We start from the raw sequence: 24,006 nt of genomic DNA on the forward strand, positions 1-24,006 counted from the left end.
CACTCACATTGTTTTTATCTATTGGAAGTGGACGGCTATTGAATAAAGTGTCGTTTGCGTTCACTCTCCAATTTTAAAGAGCCCTTTTCTTTTTATTCACATTTTTCACGCACTGCTTTCAGTTACCAACACATGCTAGCTGTTAACCTCTTGAGTCCCAATACACACTGGGTTAGTCATTTCACTATCAGATCTTGGTGAAGTGGCAACAACATGGACTCTCCACTCTGTGAAGTGGTCCAAATGATGGAAAGGGCGGCACAGTTCGAGTAACTGATGGATATTTTGTCACATAGTGTAATATCCTGTTGTATGCCTTGGTAGTATACATAATGGACACAAAGAGCCAGTTAAGACACACAGACTACTTGGATATATATTCTTTTTCGTAGACCCACAGTTATTCTTTCGTAGTTTATATGTTCTGTTTAGTTGGCTGTAACTGTGTCTAGGTCTTTAAATATTCCCTTGGTACCTCCTCCCACCCGTTAGTTATTACCGCTTGTGCACCGCCTTTCCCTTCTTAGCGCCCACGTAACCAACAAAGAGTTGGTCATCCACCCGGAACTGGCATGTGCGATCCAGATAGTAAGAGAGCACACGTTTTGGGTCCAGACGGTGGAGCCTCTCTTCCTCTTTCGAGGGATGCGGAGGCGGAAAGAAGGTGGGTAATGTAATGGACTGCCCGATGTGGAAGGCCGTGACAACCTTGGGCAGGAAAGAAGGTCTTGTCCGCAACACAACCTTGTCCGGATGAACATAGAGGAAAGGAGGTGTGGAAGAAAGAGCCTGGAGCTCACTCACTCTCCTGGCAGAGGTGATGGCAACCAGGAAAGCAGTCTTCAGAGTAAGAAGACGGAGAGGACAGTTATGGAGCGGCTCAAAGGGAGCACACATTAGGTAAGTAAGAACAAGGTTCAAGTCCCACTGGGGCATCACGAAAGGAACAGGAGGGAACATGTGTGTGATGCCCTTCAAAAACCTATTTACAATTGGGGACTTGAACAAGGAAGGCTGATCAGGTAGCCTTAAGAAGGCGGAAAGGGCAGAAAGTTACCCCTTGATAGAGCCCAGAGCAGAGCCCTGATGGGCAAGAGAAAGAAGGAAGAGGAGAACCTCAGAAAGGGGTGCAGAAAGTGGATCCAGAGCCTTTGCTGTGCACCATGCCACAAATCTGTTCCACCTGCAGGCGTATACCGACTTTGTGGAGGGACGCCTGGCTGCCAGAATGACATTACAGACTTCAGGAGGCAAGTCACATGGCTGCCGCTCAATCTCCAAGCTTGTAGGTGGAGACTGGACAGGTTCGGGTGGAGGACCGTCCCCTGCTGCTGCGACAGAAGGTCCTCCCGAAGAGGCAGACGAATCGGGGGATCGACTGACATGCTGAGTAGCTCGGGATACCAGTATCTTCGTGCCCAGTCCGGAGCCACAAGGATAACCTGGGCCCGGTCGTGCCTGATCTTCTTCAGCACTCTGAGCAGAAGTGATATAGGCGGAAAGGCGTACAATAGACCGCAACGCCACTCGCGACAAAAAGCATCTCCGACCGAGTGCCGCCTTGGAAATTCCAACGCGCAGAACTGATGACATTGCGCGTTCTCTTCTGTGGCAAATAGATCTAACCAAGGCTCTCCCCATTGCTGAAAGAGACCTTGCGCCACGTCCGAGTTCAGACGCCATTCGTGATCCATCATGCACCGAGGGCTGAGTTCATCCGCCCTGGCATTCAGAGAACCTGCCAGGTGTTGAACCACCAGGGTCACGCCCTGATGTTCCAGCCACTGCTAGAGGCGCAGAGCCTCCTGGCATAGGGTCCACGACCCCACCCCGCCCTGTTTGTTGCAGTACCACATGGTGGTGGTGTTGTCCGTGAACACCTGCACTACACTCCCCCGGACAGAGGGGAGGAATGGCTTCAGTGCTAGTCGGATCGCTCGCAGCTCCAAAAGGTTGATATGGAGCCGGGACTCGGCCGGACACCAGAGGCCTCTGATCTCGGCCTCTCCCATGTGGCCTCTCCAGCCCTGGAGGGACGCGTCCATCACAACCACGTGCTCCGGGTGGGGTAGGGAGAGGGATCTGCCACTGTCCCAATCGTGGTCCTTGAGCCACCACTGCAACTGTCTTGCAGTGCCCTCCGAGATCAAGACATGATCGGACAAGTTGCCCTGATGCTGGGCCCACTGAAACTTCAGATCCCACTGCAGAGCCCGCATCCGCCACCGGGCGTGATGCACCAGAAGGATGCAGGAGGCCATCAGTCCCAGAAGCTGCAGCGTCAACCTGACCGAGACTCTGGATAAAGGCTGAAAGATCGGAATCAGAGCCTGAATATCCCGAATCCGCTGTTCGGGAGGATAAACCCGAAACTGCGCCGAGTCTAGAACCGCTCCGATGAAGATGAGCTTTTGAGAAGGACACAGGTGTGACTTCGGCACGTTGATGGAGAACCCTAGCAAGTGCAGGAGGTCGGCCGTAGTCTGGAGGTGGCTGACGACTGTCTGGGGAGAGCCCGCCTTCAACAATCAGTCGTCGAGGTAGGGGGAAGACTGACACCCCTAACCTGCGTAGATAAGCTCCGACCACCGCCATCACTTTCGTGAACACCCGTGGGGCGCTGGTAAGGCCGAAGGGGAGCACGGTAAACTTTAAGTGCTCGTGGCCTACCGTGAACCGCAGGTAACGCTGGTGGGCCGGCAGGACGGGGATGTGAAAATAAGCGTCCTGCAAGTCCAACGCACCATCCAGTCTCCAGGGTCCAGGGCAGCTAAGACCTGAGCCAAAGTCAGCATCTTGAACTTCTCCTACCGGAGGAAGCCGTTGACGTTCCGTAGGTCCAAGATAGGGCGTAGGCCCCCTTTGCCCTTCTTGGGTACCAGAAAGTAGTGGGAGTAACACCCACACCCTACTTCTGGCCCAGGAATGCGCTCGATGGCCCCCTTGGCCAAGAGGGCCGTGACTTCCTCTTGCAGAAGTTGCAAGTGATCCCCCGACACGCTGTGGAATTGCGATGGCATGGCTGGAGGGGTCGCCTCGAAGGGGAGGGAGTAGCCCCTTCGGACGATTTGCAGCACCCACCTGTCCGACGTGACAGTGCGCCAGTGGAAGAGGTGATGGGGAACCCTGCCCGCCACTGGTGTCACATGGACCTGAAAACACGGACTAGGAAGGTTTTGAGGCAGGTGCTGCGGGGGAAGGTGTGGACTGGCCTCGCCGTTGTCCCCGACCGCCGCCACGGCGGTTTCCACGGCCGCCACCGCGCTGTTGAACATTCTGCGGTGTGTGGCTGGCAGCACGTGTGGGTGCGCCCCTTCCGTGGCCACGAAAGGAGCGAAAGGCACCCGATTGCTGGCATGTGGCAGAGAGGCCCAAGGACTTGGCTGTAGCCCTGGTGTCCTTAAAACGCTCAAGCGCATGGTCTGCCTTGTCGCCAAAGAGGCGACGGCCCTCGATCGGCATGTCCAGAAGGGTGGTCTGGACATCGGCCAAAAAGTTGGCAGGCCTCAACCAGGCGTGGCGTCGAACCGCCACCGTCGTTGCCATAGCTCTGCCCAGTGAGTCTGCGGTATCCAGTCCACACCGGATGGAATATCGCGCTGCATCTCGACCCTCCACAAGGGCTTGGGCGAGTTTAGCCCGGACCTCCTCCGGACACTGGGGCAGCACGTCCGCGACCGTGTCCCACAGGGTGTGGGTGTAGCAGCCCAAGAGGCATGCGGTATTGACAGACCGCAGTCCCAAACTCAGGGACGAGAACACCTTCTTCCCGAATTGTTCATACCTCTTGGATTCCCAATCGGGCAGAGCCGTCGGGAATGCTGTCTGGGAAGTGGAGGCCTGGATGACCAGGCTCTCGGGGGTGGGATGGGTGGACAAAAAGCAAGGGTCGCCCGGGGCCGGGCGGTAGTGTCTGGCCACGTTCCTATCCACAGGCGGACCTGTGGCGGGCTTGGACCATGTGCCCACAAGAACGTCACACAAGGCCTCATTAAACAGCAGCAGAGGCTCAGTGGAGCTTGCCTGCTGTTTAAGGACCTCAGTGAGGAGGTTAGTCCTCACGGCCGCGACGGGGCGCTCAAGGTGTAAGGCCTTGGCCACCCGCGTCAACACTACACTGTAAGTAGCCCCCTCCTCCGTAGCCACGGTGGGAGGGGAGACAAATCCAGTGTCTGGCGAAGTGTCAATTCCACTGGCCTCCCCAAGCTCATATGTCCAGTCCTGTTGAGACTGGCACTCTTGTGCCAGAGGGTCCACAGACCCCTCCCAATCACCCTCGTCAACCATCTCCTGCAGATCAGGGTCAACACACGGGGTCGGTTCGTGGAAATAGAAATCTCCAAAGGCCGTCGGGAGCGGCACCGAGCGGCGCCGCTCCGGCGCCAGAGCCGGACCGAAGGGAGGATTGGGGACGGCGTCCATAGTGGGCGCCGGGGGCCACACCCGCAGGGCTGGCCGGTGAGGTCGACCGGCGACGACCCGGATCCGGAAGCGGATCCAGTGAGGGCCTGCGGCGCCGGGACCGAAGTCGACGGCGGCGCCGGGGCCAAAGCACCTGACGGCGTCGGAGCCGAAGCACCCGACCCGCTAGGCCCTCCAGCCGGGGCCGTTGGGCCCAGAGGCGCCACGGAACCCGGATGAGGAGGGAGGGACTTCATGGCCATGAGGTACCGCTCGACCTCCTCTGGCGTCGCATCACGCCCAGGGACCCGAAGGTGTGGGGCAGGCGGCGACGTCTGCGACTCCGTCGGAGCCGTGTGGGTGCTGTCACCCGAACCCATGGCCGCATGGCGTGAGCATCGGGGAGGGTCGGAGGAACGATGACGTCTCTCCGACCTCTCATGCCTCTTACCTGAGGACTTGGATCCTGACGACCGATGTCCACTCCCGGAGCTGTGAGGACTCCGACCCCGCGACCGGTCCCTCGACCTCCTGTGGGACCGGGACCTGGAGCGGCGCGGGCCGACTGCCGGAGCTCAAGTCGCTTGCGGGACCGCTCCCGCTTAGCTTTAGACGTCAGGGCCCGGCATTCGGAGCAGGTGCGGTCGTCGTGGTCAAGGCCTAAACACTTGAGGCACCGGCGATGGGGGTCGGTAACCGACATCAGTCAGTCGCACTTGAAACAGGGTTTAAACCCGGGCATCCCTACCGGCACCGTCGGAGTCAAAGACTCGAGTAGAGAAATGATCAAAAGATCAAAAAAGTTTAGTTAAAAAATGACTAAGGTGTAGAGCTTCTCCGGATCTGCGCTAGCTGGCGCGGAAAAAAGAAGAACTGACGTCAGCACGCATGGGCGGCATCTAAGTACTCCAACGACGTCATTCCGGCGCTAACGACGCCGACGACGGACGCGGACGACGCCTGCCGGCGCGCAGGGGTATTGCGCCGCAAAATTTTTCCGGATCCAGTCTGACGCCTGGGGATATTCTAAGGTAAGGAATCTATCACTAACGTGTCTCTTTCAGATATGCACACACAGTCATGAGCAGCATGGACACAGAGGCACATCCCTATGCTGAGGCGCGTGTACGCTGAAGGGTAGGACAATGGGCCAGTGAAAGGAGCACAGGACAGGGCCAGCTGCCAGGAAGGCTGAAGCTGTGGCACAGTTATACACACACAGTCATGAGCATGGACACAGTGGCGCATCCCTACGCTGAGGCGCGTGTACGCTGAAGGGTAGGACAATGGGCCAGTGAAAGCAGCACAGGGCAGGGCAAGCTGCCTGGAAGGCTGAAGCTGTGGCACAGTTATGTACACCCAGTCATGAGCATGGACACAGAGGCGTATCCCTACGCCGAGGCACGTGGACGCTGAAGGGTAGGGCGATGGGCCAGTGAAAGGAGCACAGGACAGGGCCAGCTGCCTGGAAGGCTGAAGCTGTGGCACAGTTATGTACACCCAGTCATGAGCATGTGAGTAAGGACACAGAGGCGCATCCCTACGCTGAGGCGCGTGTACGCTGAAGGGTAGGGAGATGGTGCAGTGAAAGGAGCACAGGACAGGGCCAGCTGCCTTGAACGTTGTTTATACAAGGAACACAATATGATTTCTGTTCAATTTTCAAAGCCTTTACGCCGTTTCCACTCCCCCTTCTGAGCGGGATATCACGTCATTCATGTCCCAATCTGTATTGCAATTGGTCAGGGACCTCGCTGGCCGCACCCAATGACTGCACTGATTGGCTGGCGCTGCCGAGCTTGCTCTGGTGACCTACTGTGAGGTGCCAACTCCTGCACTTCTGCCGGAAGCCTGGGAGTACAGGTTCTCCCTGTCTAGAGAGGAGTTCCGGTACTAAAGGAGAAAACATTGAAAAGTGCAGGTACACTGTACCGGCAAGTACTACTGGCCCAGTGAAAGCATGGAGTAGACGGATCTGCAGAAATTAGAGGTGTTTATTATCAGGTGCAAAGTTCAATACACAACCTGGAGCTGTACACATCCTTGACTGTGACATAAAAGAGGTGTGGTCTGAATATCATTCATGCCGAGGGGCTGCAAAGTCCAGAGGCAGGCTCTGAAGAACCCTGGCAGTGCCAGCCGCTCCGCCGTGGAACAAGCTCCAGCAGGCCAGGGCCATATATTAGGTTGGGGCCATAGAGTTCGGATACTACTGTTGCAAACACGACTGTTCATAGATACTGCACGCTCAGAAAAGCGAGCAGACAAGACTGTTCAGTACACACAGGCACAGCAGACCCTCTGGTGGAGGCCTTACCTTGCAAGCAGGCCCGCCCACAGCTGAGAATTACTTTACTTTCAAAGGTTGGAACAGGTATCACAGGAACTACACTTGTCCTCTATTTCACATGATATGACGCAGCTCACGGAGTAGTGTTTTCACTCTGATCACAATCGCCAACACGTTGCACATACATGATGTGCATTATGACACACAACATCCAAAAAGTCAAAAGGATACTTGGTGATGGCAAGAGTAGGTAAAATAACAGACCTGCACTTTAGATTGTGAAACCCCTTGCTGTAGCCTGAACAGTGGGGTGCAGGTCAGTGGTCTTGGAACAATTTTCAGAATGGGGGTACTGTCATCAGTGTTACATCACTGAGTCATAGGGAGTGTGAAAAAGCCAAGCATCTGACAAAAGACAAGTGTAGGAAGTGAGACGCCCAATCAGCAGGACAGTGGCAAGTGTGTGGTGTGTGGCACCTTCCCGCAAATATAGCATTAAAGAATGGTGTGTTAGTGCACTCATTTCAATACACCATATTTTCCATTGAAATTGACACTACATATGAACAGACCTGCAGTTTAACTGATACAAACTATGCAGCGTACAAACAAGTAGAAATCAAGTTTCTGCAATATTTTGGTTTGCGAATCACAATGTGTCTTGGTTTACTTTGATCTAATAGCAGTCTCTGTTACCATAAAACTTCAAAATTACAAAAACATGTGTTTCATTTGTGCTTTCCTAACTGCTGGTATAATTTGAAATACCTGTACAGGTATTGTAATTCTTATTGTGAGTTAATAAAAAAATAGTACATTCTACAATATTTCCTTTTACACTCAAGGAACCCAGCAAGATTGTCACAGTTTTTTACAAAATCCTTTCACTTTGCAGTCAGAGAAGGAAGCAAGGAAAAATAAACACCTGTCTCCATGTTGAAAGATTAGGCAGCAATTTGTCATAAGACATACCATGACATTTGACCTCTGTATTTGGAGCACAGCAGAAGTGAAAAGGTAAACATGACATTTAAAAGCATCTTTAATGCTCATTCACCTTCTGAACTCCAACATGGTTATTCTGGGTGTTCCGCAGCACCCCCTGCATCCCAATTTCCAGCCCCTATGGTGGAGGTAAGGGGGCAAGACCTACGTCAGTGGAGATCACGGCCCAAGCGAGAGTAACATTTAAAACCACAGGACCAGGGCTCGAGTCGGGGGTACATGCAGGTACATGGAGTCCCCCACTCTTTTCACAGGGTGGAAGCCTTCCCCCCTGCCAATAAGTTGGGCCCCACAGAAATATGCTGAACTTGTCCTGGTGTTATTTTCAGACACTGGGACACGTTCAGCAGATCCTACACGTTGCCTGCTTTCCATGACGTGAGTCCCTTGCTCACTTTGCCACTGGATTCAAGATAGCCTGGCTGATAAGGATTATGAATCAGAAACCGGTCCCAGGATGCTTGTTTCCGGTCCAGGGAAGACATGGCTTGGCAGTTCGGGCTGGACTGTTCCCATGAGGCACAGGGTCAGACTGATTTGCATATGGCCATGTCTGAACTGGGGTGGCAGAGTGAGCTAAAGAAGGGTAATGGATTAAACCCAGATCAGTTGACTGGGGGTGAGTGTTTGATTTGCTCGAACGCTCCGTCCATCATTCCCTTTTGTATTGCTTTGCTCACCCTAAATTGGCAGGGTATGCTCAGACGTGAGTCCCTTGCCTACTTTGCCATTGGATACAAGATAGCCTGGCTGATGAGGATTATGAATCCGAAACTGGTCCCAGGATGCTTGTTTCCGGGCCAGGGAAGACATGGCTTGGCAGTTCGGGCTGGACTGTTCCCATGAGGCACAGGGTCAGACTGATTTTCATATGGCCATGTCTAAACTGGGGTGGCAGAGTGAGCTAAAGAATGGTGATGGATTAAACCCAGATCAGTTGACTGGGGGTGAGTGTTTGATTTGCTCAAACGCTCCACCCATCATTCCCTTTTGTATCACTTTGCTTTCCATTCCCATCAGCAACGTGCAGGCAGTGAGGGAACCTTTTTTCACCTCCAGCTGGGCCGAAGTTAAGGGGCCATCCGGCCTCCTTTTGTTTGTATGTGCTGACAGGAGGCCGCCTGGAACCTTACATGTAAATGTAATTGCCACAGAGGGAAACAAAGGCACACAGCTTGTCTTCTCTTCGCAGGTACTGAAGAGAGGCATGCATTTGCCTTTGTTCTGTCCCTGTCTACAAATACAGACACTGTAAGACTGTCAGATGGGTTAGTCTAGGGGCGTGGCTTGAACGCCGCACAAGATGGCGGCTTGACTGCGGGGCTCCGTCACCTGAGCTCCAAAACCGGTCCTTAATTCCTCGTTACATCAGGCAAATTCTGCGTACGGCGCCAGTTCTCTCTGTGTGGAGATGAGGTGAGCTGGAAACGCAGTTTTTTTCTTTTATACAGCCCATTTAAGCCCTGAAACTCACCGCGAATCGGCCCGTTTTGGGTGCAGCCGCCATTTTGTTTTCTCTTCATTCGCGCTTTTGCCGTTTTTTCAGCGCAATGGCTTCTACGAATGTTTTTGACTTCAGAGACACCTTTTTCACATTATTCTACAAACAGGTCTTCAGTCAGGATGTCGTCTAATATCTTTTCTACTATCCTCCTCTCTACATGGTTCTGAATGCCGCCATTTTGTTACAAGGGGAGCAGCCGTGCTTTTATATCTCATAACTGGCTCTGTGCTGCGTATTAACGCTTTTGAGGCTTCTACCACTTTCGGACATACTTGCTGTTTAGCTTACCTCTGGCATTGAGAGTTTTGTTTCTTTCCCCTCACCATTACAGCTCACCTCTACCAAACCCCGAGGTGTCATCATGCTGTTCCTACAATATACCGACCTTCTCCAAGTTTTGTCTGCTGCCAAGTCTAAAAAGCAGTTTGTATGGGAAGGTTACCGCCTATTTCTTTCCCAAGATGTGGCTAAGACAACAGCAGATCGCCGGAAAAAGTTTTTAGATATGCTCCCACAGGTACGTGCTCTTAACGCCAGATTTGGATTGCTTCACCCTTGCCTCTTCAAGGTTACATACAAAGACAAGACCACGACCTTTGAAGACCCACTGGTCCTGCAAGAATTTCTCGGCCAGCAAGGAGCTGATGTCATGGACACTTCAAGAACTGTTTAACTACTACTCTTAGATTTTGCTTATTCTATTGTTTCTTGTCCTATTTCTTTCCTTATGTGTTCTCCTATATACATTTCTACATACATCCCTGTATTATTACGTAACAACTATTTTTTGTTCTCCTGACTAATCTTTTTCTCCTCTCATTTTCTTTACAGGTGTGCTCTCTTCCTCTCCACCATGATGTTTCCCATAAGTCATATGAAATGCTGTTTCTCTTCGGATGTTTGTTCTCGTTGTTGATGTCGTCGTCTTCTGGCGTCGTCACCCCCGGTCTTCGTTTGTATCTGTAGGTATGTTTTTTTAGTCGTCTTTTTGACCTGTACTGTCTGCTGTCTTCCTATTTTCTTACCTTTCCTTTTGCTTTCTCTCTTCTTCTCTCCTTCCTTCTTTCTTCGGTTTTGCTCAGCTTTACATTTTCTTTTTTTCTACACCTATGCTCTTACCTTTTTTGATCTTATTTTTTCTCAGGACTTTTTCTTTCTTAACTTAGTAAGCATAATTTTTACTCATATTTCTTCTTCGTTTCAATTTCCGGGTTGTCACTTGGAACGTTAAGGGTTTAAATAACCCCATTAAAAGGCAACGGGTTTTATCCCATTTAGCTAGACTCAAAGCAGATGTGCCCCTTCTCCAAGAATCCCATCTTTCAGAGGCTGAGGTCTTGAAACTTAAAGGTTGCTGGGTGGGTCACGTTTTCAATTCCCACTGACTGCCGCTGCGCAAGCGCATTCATTTCAAAACTCTTATTATGGCCTTTAAATTTCTGCGCGGCACCGGCGCTGATTACTTAAGGAAAAGAGTGCGGTTCTATTTCCCTTCTAGATCTTTACAATCCGCCTCTCAGGCGCTGGCCATTGTTCCTGCAACCAAATGAGCGCGCATTGGAGGACGCTCTTACAGACTGTTGGCTCCTCAACTCTGGAACAAACTGCCCCTTTCCCTCAGGAAATTAGACAATCTGTTATCCTTCAGGAAGGGGCTCAAGATGTGGCTGTTTGGACAGTAGTTCGCCTGCGTCTTCTTGGCCGTACCTCTACAGATCTGTATAGCGCCGGGACACTCTGCCCGAGTAGCCGAGCGCTCTATAAGACTCCCTTTGACATAACATAACATAACAAAAATGGAGTTGTGATTTTATGTCATAAAAAGTTGAATGTTTCTATTGTTTCTCAAGAATGCGATGTTGATGGTCGTTGGGTGCTTGTTAAACTAAATATAGATAAGATTCCTGTAGTTATTTTTAATGTTTATGCTTCTACTGGTATTGATAAATCTTTTTGGCCTGCTATCTCGGAAATATTGGTTACACTTAATGATGATTATATTATCTTTGGTGGTGACTGCAACCAAATTCTAGATCCTATCTTGGATAGGAATTACAAAGTTACATTTTCCACTTCCAAAATGCACTCTTAGTTTACTGCCTCTATTCATCATAATGCACTAGTTGACATTTGGAGACTTTGTCAACCTGACCTTACAGAATATAGTTTTTACTCTCCTTCCCATCACTTACAATCCTGTATTGATTATCTTTTTCACAGTAAATCCCTAGCTCAACTCACCCTTCATTCTGACATTGGATCTATTTTAATTTCAGACCACGCACCTGTTTTTGTTGATATCAACCTCATTCCCTTTTCCCCTCATCCTGGAAGATGGAGGTTTAATAATTCCTTACTCCTTGACCCCACCTTTTGTACTAAGTTCAATACATTTGCTATTGAATTTTTTGTGATTAACCAAACCCCTGATTCTCCTATTGTTATGGTGTGGGAATCTTTCAAGGCAGCTGCTAGAGGTTTTATTATTAATTTCGTCTCCTAAAAGAAAAAATATTTAGAAGCTCAATCGGCTCAACTTCTGAATAAGATCAAAAAACTTGAATACATTTATTATCACTACAATACTGACTCCTCTCTTAGGGATCTTATTGATGCCAAATTTTCTTTCAATAAATTTACCACAAAAGCTGCTTCGATTTTTTTATTGAAATGTAATTCACGTTACGTTAGAATGGGGAAATTAATAGCCAATTACCTTAAAATACGGAAGGAAAGAACGAAAATTGAATCTATTCAAGGCCCTGCTGGTGTCTTCTTATTTAAAGATAAAGATATTTTAAATGAATTTGTCGCTTTCTATAAAACTCTATGCTCCCGAAACTTGCCCTGATTCGGCTGATCTTCTCTCCTACTTTCAAAATATTCCCCCACCTCCTTCCGATCACGTAGACTTTGGATCCCTAGATTCTGATATTTCTCTTGCAGAAATCTCTCATGCCGTCTCGGTATTAAGACATGGCAAAACTCCTGGCCCTGATGGTTTTACCATCGAATTTTACAGTCATTTTGCTTGTCTTCTCTTACCAAAATTATTACTTTTATTTCAAACCTTTTCTGACTCAGGCTCTTCCGTGGTACATTTCAAGAAGCTTTGATTTGTTTAATCCCTAAGAAAGATAAAGATCATTCTCAATGCAAGAATTATCGTCCTATTTCATTGGTAAACACCGATTATAAAATCTTTGCCAAAATTTTGGCTCTTAGAATGCATCCTCTTTTGCCTGATTTAATTGGTCCTGAACAATCAGGTTTCGTTAAAGGTCGACTCTCTTCGGATAATTCCCGTGTCTTTTTCAATATTTTAAGCAAAGCTCTCTCGCTTTCTCATCTTTGGCCGCTATCTCCCTAGATGCTGAGAAGGCTTTCGATAGGATAAGTTGGGATTTTATGTTTCAGGCTCTCAGGTGGGCAGGCTTTCCGCCTAAGTTTATTTCTTATATCTCTTTACTTTATTCGAGCCCTCAGGCATCAATTTTCGCAAATGGCATGGTTTCGTATTATTTTCCATTACAAAGAGGTGTCAGGCAAGGTTGCCCATTGTCCCCTTTATTATTTGTTTTAGCTTTGGAACCCTTTCTCACTAAAATTAGACAAGATGCTAATATTTCTGGTTTTCATTTTGGCCCTCACCAAGTGAAACTCTCGGTTTACGCTGATGACATTCTTTTATATTGCTCTGATTCACAATCTTCTCTTCCTTTCTTCTTACAACAGGTCTCTTCCTTTTTCAAAGTTTCTGGTTACCGTCTTAATGCCGATAAATGTGAAATGTTGCCCTTAAATTCTCTTTGTCAAAAACATCTTTTTGAACATTCTGGTTTCTCTTGGCAACCATCAAAGATTAAGTATTTAGGAATTTGGTTTGTCCCTCTTTTGTCTGATACTCTTAAATTAAACTTTGAACATGTATTTAAAAAATTGAATGTCGCCATTACCCGTTGGAACTCTCTCTTTCTCTCTTGGTGGGGTCGTCTTGATTCCATTAAAATGATGCTAGCACCACTTATATTATACACCATTTCTATGATCCTTATTCATATTCGCAATCATTATTTTAAGAAAATTGATTCTATTCTACTTAAATTTCTGTGGAAGGGTAAGCGCTCTCGTATTGCTAACGCTACTTTGAAGAAAGATAAATCCACTGGAGGTCTTAAATTCCCTGACTTTAAGACCTATCATCGAGCTTTCTCCTTGAAACAAGCTACACGATGGCTTTCATCTGACCTTCCTTTTTACTCTCCTCTCTGGCTTCAATTAGAATCTTACTTTCTTGTTCCCTTTGAATTTCGCGAAATCCTATCCTTTACATCTAGCATGGCTTCCCTTCGTAATCCCATCTCCCATTCTCGCAATCTCCTTATTCCTTTTTTATCCTCCTCTTACCCATCTATCCATTCTACTCATTCACAACCTATTTGCCATAATAAACATCTTAAGATTCGAAATCGCTCCATCTTCTGGAAGACTTGGTACTCTCATGGTTTGAGATGGATTTCCCAACTTATTTCTCATAATCAACCTCTTTCCTTCATTGATCTTCAATCTCAGTTTTCCTTACCTTCTTCTTTTCGTTCACAATATAATTCACTTCGTCCCATTCTTTTTTTTTTGTAACTTTTAATTATATAAAACAAAAGAAAACAACACATCAAACATACAATCAAGGCGATACAGCAATAATACAGTCATTAGGTCTGCGCTCAAGGAGGACGGGAGATATATGACAACAGGAGAAAAGATTATTTGAATACAGATGAGGGGAGGGCGTCAAAGGTAGAATTGCATATGAACAGCACAATATACCACAGCTAGAAGGAATGTAGGTCAGGGCGACTGGGACGGACTAGGAATCGCAGTGAGTGGGGGCGTACAGATATCTCCACGGTATGAGTTCCATTGTTTCCAAATCTTCCCCCATTTTTTGGGTCTGCCTCGTGCCATATACACTGTCTTCTCTCTAAACATGCACCAGTCCAGACTCTCTTTCCAAGCAGTCACTGTAGGCGGCCTTGGGGACCCCCACAGCTGTGCAATATCCCTCTTCGCAACCATATTGGCAAGAGTCACCCACCGAAGCTGCGACACGTCATAATCATTCGGACTCCACACATTCAATAAACATTGTCGGGCTTCCGGTGTCATCACAACACCCGTTACTTCATCCATCACCTCATTTATACGTTTCCAAAATCGCACCACCTCAGGGCATTCCCATATGATATGGAGATAGGTGCCAAGGAGACCACACCCACGCCTACACATGCCATCCGTGGAGTATCCCATATGGACCAGACGAGGACCGGTGACATAGATTCTGTGGAGGATCTTGAGTTGGACCAGACGGAGGAGGGCCGAAATCGCCACCTCCCTGGGAGAGGAGATCCCGGACTGCCAGTCCTCATCATCCAGTTCAATACCATCAGCAATCCAAGCTTCACGAAGGCGATCAAGCAGACTCGATCGTCATTAATCATTTTCTTATAGAACAATGAGATAGTACTGTCTGGCACATAACCGTCTAGTATACGATCTTCGAGGGGAGAGGATTCCGGAATATCACTACCCACTGGCAATACAGATTTCAGAGCATGGCGTACCTGGACATAACAAAATTTTTCCCTGTCACTTAGCTTATACTCTACTTGCAGATCCGAGAAGGTTTTCACCTCTCCTTTAACCCAGAGATCACGCACTTACTAATACCGATCGTGTCCCATTTATCAAATCCCTTCGTTTTCCACAGGCCACCCAACTTCGCAGGAGGCATAGAGCGGAGTTGCACCAGTTAGTTTATCACTCCAGCCCATAGCCGCCGTTGCGCTATGCCATACCCGCACGGCTATAGCGGTAGGTCCCGAGAGTTGTGAACGCAAGGGTCCCGAATAAAGCGTCCTGTAGTAATCACCACCCGGGAGCAGCCACTTATCCATTTCAAATGTTGGATTCAACGCCGGGCCATACATCCCGTGGTTGATGGCAGCAAGGTGGGAGGCCCAATAATACCTACGAATATCCGGGAGCGCTATACCGCCATCATACCAAGGAAGTGTCAATTTTGGCAGAGCGATGCGTGAACGTCCGTCCCAAATTAATTGCCTCTGCAACGATTCCACTTCCCGAAAATATTTCGGCGGGATGACATCAAAACTATTCTGAAGTGCGTAGAGGAACCGCGGTAAGGACATCATTTTAAAAAGGGCCGCACGCCCTAGGGGAGATAACGGTAATTTACGCCAACGCGCTACATCGGAGCGCAACCTTTGGAGTGGGGGAAGTAAATTGCGTTCATAGTGAACCGCCGGATCCAACGAGATAAACACACCCAAGTACTTAAAGCCAGACTGCGACAACTGAATGGGACAGCCCCGCGGCAAACGAGGGACATCACCCGCAAGTACATAAATGTAGGATTTCGACCAATTAATGATAAGGCCCGAGTTCTTCCCGAAGGAGTTAAGTACATCAAACAATACGTTGAGCGATATTTGGGGAGATGTAAGGTACAATAAAATATCATCCGCGTATAAGGAAATGCGATCTTCAAATTCCGGCGTCCAGCGTATATACCCTTCAACGAAGGTTCCCACCGTAGCCAAGCGGCGAGTGGCTCCCAACGCCAAAGCAAAGAGGAGCGGGGACAACGGATATCCCTGCCGCGTGCCTCTCCCAAGAGTAAAAGGCACGGAGACACGGCCGTTAACCACCACCTGTGCCAGTGGCGTTTCATATAGGAGTTTGACCCAACCAATAAAACCAGCGCCGAATCCAAATTTGGCGAGTACCGCCCAGAGATAAGACCATTCGATTGTATCAAAGGCCATCGTGGCGTCCAAGGACGCCAAGATGGCCGGTTCATGCAGCGTCGGGGCCCTCGCGAGAACACCAGGCAAACGTCGCAAATTTAATGCCGTGTTACGGTGCGGGATAAAACCCGATTGATCCGGATGAATCAGGTCGCTAATAACCGTAATCAGACGATTAGCAAGCAGTTTGGCGTGGATCTTAGGCTCCGCATTTAAGAGCGAAATGGGTCTATAAGACGAGCAGCGATCCCGTGGTATACCCTCCTTGTGGATCACCACAATGGTAGCAAGACGCTGATCTCTGGGGAGGGAGCCACTTTCTCGCGCAGCCAAAAACATATCACGGACATAGGGAGCTAGAGTATCAGGGCGTAATTTATACAGTTCAACAGGAAGGCCATTGGGACCCAGAGCCTTGCCGGAACGAATGGAGCGTAGTGCGAGAGCCACCTCAGCCACCGAGGGCGTGGCATCCAAACAATCCCGATCCGATTCCGACAAACATTGAAGTGCTATATCTCGAAGCAACAACTGCGAATCCTCCTCGGTCCTGTCGGACACCGAGGTATAGACCTCTCGAAAATAATCAGCAAAGCAGTCAACAATTTCAACAGGGTCCGTTACACGCACACCACCACATGTCTCAATCACCGGAACCACTCGACTCGCTCTCTCCCTTCTGTCCAGCCAGGCAATCAATTTTCCTGCTTTATCACCCACATCATATAGCCGTCCCTGCTGTTCCCTACTCATCATCTTTGCCGCATCAGTAACCAAAGTTTTATATTCTAATTGTTTAAGGCGGAGGACATGTAATACTTCTCGAGACACCTCTCCTTCCAATGCAGTCTCCAGGTCTGTGATTTCAGTCTCGAGCTGAACAATTGCCTCATTCTTACATTTCTTAGCACACCCCACCAAAGACAATGCCTGTCCCCTGATAACAGTCTTAAAAGCTTCCCATAACGAAACAGGCGAGGATACAGAACCGGCATTCTCAGTAAAATACAGGTCAAATGATTTAATCAATTCAGTGCGAGTCTTAGGGTTAAGAAGATACCAGGGGTTAATCAGGGCCACCCTCCCTTCGGCGCCGATGCCAAGATTAAAATGAAACCAAATAGGGGAGTGGTCTGATATACCCCGGGCCAAGTGTCTAATCTCTCCAATCGAAGGGGACAGGGCAGCCGGTATCAGGATATAATCCAGTCTAGAAAGACTACCATGAGCTCCCAAATGGAAAGTATACTGTGTTTGCTCTGGATGCATTAGTCTCCAACCATCTACAAGACCCAATGTTTCCAGGAAGTCACCCAACCAGGATTGCGCAGCAGGAAGATCTCGGGGCGGATAGCGGTCTATTCTGCCAGAAAGGACGGAGTTAAAATCACCACCCAGTATCAAAACACCCTCCGGGAGACCCAGAACCACACGCCCCAGGTCCGTAAATGTCGTGGATTGTAAGCCCGGAGGGACATACACCGACACCAATGAAATTGGTTGTCCCTCCCACCGCCCAACAAGTGCAACATATCGACCCCTGGCGTCAAGGATCACATCGTCAACCTCGAGGGGGAGGGAAACCCTAAGCAAAATACCCACTCCTCTAGAACTAGATGTAAATCCAGAATGGGCAGCAAGACGATAACCCCGTCTGTTAAGAGCGTGACAAGTATTTCCTATCAAGTGTGTCTCTTGTAGCAAAACGACATCAGGCGAAAGGCGCCGCAACAGCTGCATAACCACCCCTCTCTTTATCCGATCACCCAACCCATTCACATTACAGCATAATACCCTCAACCCTCTACCCCCCATCCAGATCCACAATGAACTCTCAGCGCAAAACGAGCGTCACACCAATGTCAAAGATAATGAAAGTACCCGTCCTTGAAAAAGAAAAAAACAAACAATTCCAAAACATAGCCCTCCCTCCCCCCAACGTTCCCAACACAACTCCCCCCACCCTGCACCCCTGCACTGACTCAAAAGCCACCCCAATTTGCAGTGTGCCTGTCGCCCTAACAATTACAAACAAAGAACTAATCTACACAAAGAAAATCCCCAGAGGAGGAAAGGGGTCCCGCCATCCCCGCTACCTCCGAAGATACGAATGGAATGATCAAGGAAGTCAGTGAGCCTCAGCTGGAGACGTTGAATAGTGTTCCGGACACAGGCACCATAATCATTCTTGGTCTATCAGTCACCCCTAAGCACCACCAGCATGTTCCTGACCAGCACGGCGAGCCGGCAAAGTGTCCAACCAATCACTCGCTTCCTCAGGCCTGACAAAGAAGAATGTTCGATTGTCATATTCAACGCGCAGTCGGGCCGGGAATAACATGGCGTATTTTAGTTCCATGTCTCTTAGTCGCCGTTTCACCCCTTGAAATCCCATTTGTTGTTTCTGGACCGATTGAGAAAAGTCCGGATAAAAGTTCACAGCAGCGTTCTCGAACTGCGTGGGGCCGCTTGTCCGTGCCGCCTGCAAAATGGCGTCGCGATCTCTGAAGTTGAAGATCCGTGCAATAATCAGACGGGGGAAAAACCGGGCTTCGCCTGTCCCCCTGGCACTCTGTGCGCACGTTCGATGGCAAAGAATTTGCTCAGGCCCTTGGGTGCAAGGTGATTAAGAATGAGGTCCTCCACCCGAAGATCAGTGGCGAGTGAACTAGAATCTTCCGGGACCCCAATAATACGCACATTGTTGCGCCGTGCACGGCCTTCAAAATCCTCCAAGCGACAAGCAAAAAAGTCATTAGCAGACCTAAGGTTGCGCACTTCTGTTTGCAAGTCGGACACATCCGTGGTAAGGCTGGATGTCTTTAGGTCCAATGATTTCACCTTCTCGTTCGTCTTGGCCAAATCAGTTCGAATGAGGTTGACATCAATAGCCACCGTGTCCAACTTCAGAGCCAGGGCTTCATACTGTTGGCCAATAGAAGACTGAATACCAGAAATGGCGCCCATCACGTCCTGTAGCGTTAATTCCGCCGATACAACAGGATCGTCGACAGCCTCCTCCCGGGCCTTAGGTGCGCCACCAGGGGATCCTTTAGAAAGTGTGTAGCGATCCATGACATTTGACTGGGTTGAACCTCCACGGATAGTGGTCTTGACTTTTCGTTTTTCACCTTCGGGCTTGCCCGTCATGGCGAGCCGGGTGCCCCGGAGGGAGGCTTGGGATCTGGTCCAAATGGCTCCTTAAAATTCACACACAAGAATACAGGAGTCAAAGTTGGGCCAATCCGAGTACACAGCCAATCCGTCGCTAGCTCGAAGCTCAATGAGCTGGCATCGGAGCTCGTCCGATCAACAGACACACCGCAGATAGGAGACGGTGCGCTGAAGAAACGAAACCGAAAGTGAAGTGAGGCTGCGGTCTGATCCCCTCAAGCCGTTGTTGTTAAATTACGACCTGGGCACTGCTACAACTCAAGGTCCAGGCTGTTCAATGGAAAAGGCCACAAATTTCAAGACGGCAGAACTCAGGGACCCTGCGTCCGATTCCGACCCAAAAACCTGCTAGTACATCAGCCGGGCTGTGTCTTCAATGACCTTCCATCAAATCAGGATATTGTCCAGGATTAATGCGGGAGGCAGCGAGGGTCCTCTGGAGCCCTGTGCTCATGCGGCCATCTCGGATGCGCACGTAGCTCCTCCTCCACTTTGTCCCATTGTTGTTCGATATCTTCAATCACTGCCTACTACCAATGTCATTCCCAACCCACTTCAACCTATATCATCTGCATTAGATCATTCCCCCTCTGCTTCTTTTCTTTATAAATCAATTCAATATTCAGTGGATAGAGTTACGTCCAAGGTTGAGTTAGCCTGGGAAAAAGATTTTTCACAGGATTGGTCAATTCCCTTTTGGGATAAGATTTGGTCGAAACTTCATAAAACCTCTAGGGCTGCCAACACCACTCAAACCCTATTTTTCATTTATAATCGAATTTTATTTACTCCACTTACCTTATCGACTTTTTCCTCAGACGCTCCTTCTACTTGTTGGTCTTGCTCATGTCCTTCTGCCGATTTAAAACATATGCTGTTTGAATGCCCATCCATACTCCAGTTTTGGAAGCTTGTTTGGGCCCAAATCAGGGCTCGACAAATCCACTCGCCCGCTCGCATTTGCGAGGGAGAATTGATGAGGACGAGCTATTTTTAGGTCCTACCCACCCTTTCTGGCGAGTAGGGAGACAAACTAACTTTTGTTCTCTGTCTTTGAAAACGGAGCAAAAGTGACAAGATAACAAGATTTAAAGGCGTTTTTATTGCTCACAAAGGGAATGAGCAATAAAGATGCCTTTAAATCTTGTTAACTTGTCACTTTTGCTCTGTTTTCAGAGACGGGGGTCAAGTAGGTTGTAGTTGGGTTGAGGGGATTTCCCAAGGTACTAGACCTGCAGGACTAGTACCATTCTTCGGATTTTTCGAGCCCTGGCCCAAATCCATTTTTTTTAAAAACTTCATTCCCCCTTCTCCATTACCAACATTTTCCTAGGCTCTCTTTCTTCTATCTACCCTCAATCTGCGCAACATTATACACTTAGAGGCCTCTTGATAGCTATTGCTTTTCATCTCATTACCTCCAATTGGAAACAGGCTAATAATGTCACCTTTCGTACTTGGTGGAATGCGGTATGTTTTCACCACCGCCTTTACACTAACTTTCTTTTTCCCATTTCCCTGGCAATCAAACAAGATCATCTGTGGCTCCCCTTAACCAATTATCTGTCCATGGTTGCTTCCCCGACAACTTCTTCTCAAACTAGAGCAGATGGCGTTCAAAAACCACCATGATTCTCCCAATGCCTTTTACTATTTTTCACTAGCTATTCATCAGTTATTTATTTAATATTATTATGCTTACGATGTTATCTCTATGCATAAGTTGACTGACATTGCCCTATGTTTTCCTTGCTGCTTAATGATATTTTTCTTAACTTTTATTTATATGACATAATGTATATGGTTGTATCATTTTGATTGTTTCTTCATTGTATGTTTCTTTGTATTTCAATAAACTTGAAAAGATGGGTTAGTCTATCCCAGTATTTGCACAAATAATTTAAGTAGCACTATTTTATTTCTTTTATAGCGCTACGTCGTGACGGCATGAGGTCATTTGCATATTGTTTTACTTGGTTAGTTCCCCCACTTCTTTTTATAGTGCTTGTGCCCTTCTCAGGACGCACTCCAGTGAGCTGTCAAAGCACCAAGAAACAGTTTAAGTTCAATATGCCCAGGGTAAACACTTGTAAGTGCTCAGAGTCTTTACACTTGTTAAGGGTTATGTAGTGCTGACAAAGGAGATAAGATGTAGTTCTAATCGTCGACATGCTTGTTACAGGTGCCTGCATAATCTAATCCAGTTTTTGTCAGAATTGTGCACTCTGGGCACATCCTTTTACCCTTTGTGACTCGGTTTCCTTAGCTGACAAAACTACAAGTAGATAAAAGTAGGCAGGCTGAGATAATGTGCATATGAAAAGCCACAATGTGAGTAAGGAAAATGAATCTTCAGTTGGTAGAAAGGTCTAAAGGAATTTCAGCTCGGTCCTGTGGCTATTGAACCTGCGATATCAATAAAAGCTATGCCTCTCACTAAACTACAACTTTATCTAAGAAAAGTACACTTTTCAATTCACTGGACAAATGAGATGTCTTTCCCAACATATACTGGATGAATCAGTTATAAAAACGAGTCTCGAGATTCTTGATCAGGACAGCCAGTATCACCTTTGAACTGTTTGGGGACAGTATAAAGTTCCTTTTCCAAAGATATTATATCAGGGTTATGGGGTCCACATACAATAAATACTAAGCCACCAATACAGGCTCGAGTGAACTATGGTGCAATGCTATTGGTGCCTGTACCAACAATCCATGTTTGCAACAATTTCCAAAATCATAAATCCTATACTTTCAAAGTATCAGTAATACAATTTAATGGAAGAAAATAGAGCTTTAGCTGCACATTCTGAGTGCCTTGGGACCACACTCGCTGGACAAGCTTGCAGTGCCTAGCCCTTTAATAGTGGGCAGATACAGACAAAGCCTTATAAGTAGGGCTCCAGGTTTTATTGTATTTGTTTGTTGAACATTTCTGTCTGTAATTACCCATATTTATTTTTAGCTATCTTATCAACACCTGGTGGTGGTTCCCCGGGTTAGGAGGGTTCGCGCCGGAGGTCGCTCTTTCCGGAACAGAGCGGCCATCCTGTGGAACACGCTGCCTGCCCACATCCGTGGGCTTGACAATTACCTAGAATTCAGGAAAGCCATAAAAACCTTTCTCTTTCCCACTCCGTAGGCCTTCCCTGGGGCCCCTCCCTGATCTTGTCCATCTCACTGCTTTCAGCGCCAGAACGCCTATTTGCTGGGTCAGCTGTCGCGCTTTACAAGCCTATCAACATTAACATAACCATAGCTAATAAGATTTTTGGCAATAAATGAAGTTGTGGGCTTGAACATTTTTCAAACTTATTTAACAACTATATGTGAAGTAATTCTTTGATACCTTTTGGGTTTTAGAATATTAAGCAGCCAATTATAGCACAATAATACACCCCACATGAAAATATTAGCATTATAGTACAAATATATCAATTATTTAACAAAATCACCCATTTTTCAACTCCCCAAATCCGTCTGCTCAGCTATTGGCCTGGAATTCATGAATGACAGCTTGGAGAGCGTTCAAAAGAATCCCAATTTTCTATATTCTACCATTTAAAAACAAGCATTTGCAATGCAATAGGTCTCGCATTTACGCAAGTTTAAGCAATTGGCATTGTAAATGACCATGCCTTTTATTTATATTTTTAAAACCAAAACATAAATAAAAAGCATTGTCATTTACAATGCCAATAGCTCAGACTCGCGTAAATGCGAGACCTATTGCATTGCAAATGCCTGTTTTACCTAGCCATGTTGCAGGGTGCAGAACCATATGTGGACAAAAGAGGTCGCATGGGACCTCTTTTGGCCACATATAGAACTGCACCCTGCAAAGTTGGAGTTATTGGCATTATCATCAGGTGGTATTTAATTAAATATCTACTTGTACATGGGGCAGGTTGCTTTATAAATCTACTTTTCCTGTAACCAAATCCACTTGTCCCTTTGGTGCCATGTAGTGCGGCGACACATTATGGCAGCAATCTCATAATATAGGAGCTCTGATTTAGCCTCTCTATTTTATGCCAGAACTCATACCATAGTAGTGTTTGAATACTTGCAATACCCTTACGTTGCTATGATCTACATACTGGGGTTGAAGGTAGTGGTAAGCAATAGTTCCAGGGGTCAAATGCCCTTTTGAGTCAGTGCAAATCTACTAACTTCTAATGGTTTTCAACAACTCTTCTCTAATCTTTTTCCATACTGAGAAATGTTGAAAATCTACTCTGACAATGGTAGACGTAAACCTTCTACCAGAGTTGGGGGAAAAGGTGGTTGGAGGTAAAGTAAAGTTGCAAACACTCAGATTTTCGTATGAGCAAATCTATACATGCATAATTGCTCATGCTAAAATGCACTCCACAAATATTTTCTAGGAGTACTATTCCATGTCTTACTTCTGTAAATTCTAGAGAATACACTAAAGCTGTATAGCTGCATTTCTTGCAAGGACATATAATGGGTGCACTTTTGAGACTTTCTTTCATGATAGGGCCCCTGATTTGGTCTGGCGTTGACCATGACATTTTGCATTTATTAAAATTATGTCTCTCTCTCTATCGGTTGCCTTCACCGTGAGTGACCGCATTCTGCTTTTTCCTAAGGAGCATATCGGCACAAAAAGTCGTTTTGTTCAGTGACAGTAACTACTGTGGCAGACTGTGCTTTTTGAGACCAAAAACAATTTTAGCTTTTGCCATTTTTTCGATATAATGGTGAGGGCCCGGCAGTTCCCACACCAATAAGGTTTTACAAAAACCATGCCAAAATATTTCACACATTGGTAAAAC

The 24,006-nt window shown here is 47.6% G+C and overlaps 1 protein-coding gene and 1 long non-coding RNA gene across 4 annotated transcripts in view; one reads left to right on the top strand and one right to left on the bottom strand.

Moving 5' to 3' along the window:
* The window catches only part of SCAPER (S-phase cyclin A associated protein in the ER), a 3,246,499-nt gene that overhangs the window by 1,342,302 nt on the left and 1,880,191 nt on the right, over positions 1–24,006 (bottom strand). The window lies entirely within an intron of this gene.
* LOC144826303 (uncharacterized) overlaps positions 1–24,006 on the top strand; it is an 88,368-nt gene that overhangs the window by 1,339 nt on the left and 63,023 nt on the right. Inside the window, exon 4 of one of the 2 annotated variants that reach the window (XR_013609767.1) lies at positions 10,032–10,166. This is a non-coding gene — a long non-coding RNA (uncharacterized LOC144826303). The remainder of the gene's footprint in view (positions 1–10,031; positions 10,167–24,006) is intronic. The other variant, XR_013609766.1, reaches the window with a different exon arrangement.

This window comes from Lissotriton helveticus, chromosome 3_2, assembly GCF_964261635.1.
Source record: "Lissotriton helveticus chromosome 3_2, aLisHel1.1, whole genome shotgun sequence".
Lineage (NCBI taxonomy): Eukaryota > Metazoa > Chordata > Amphibia > Caudata > Salamandridae > Lissotriton > Lissotriton helveticus.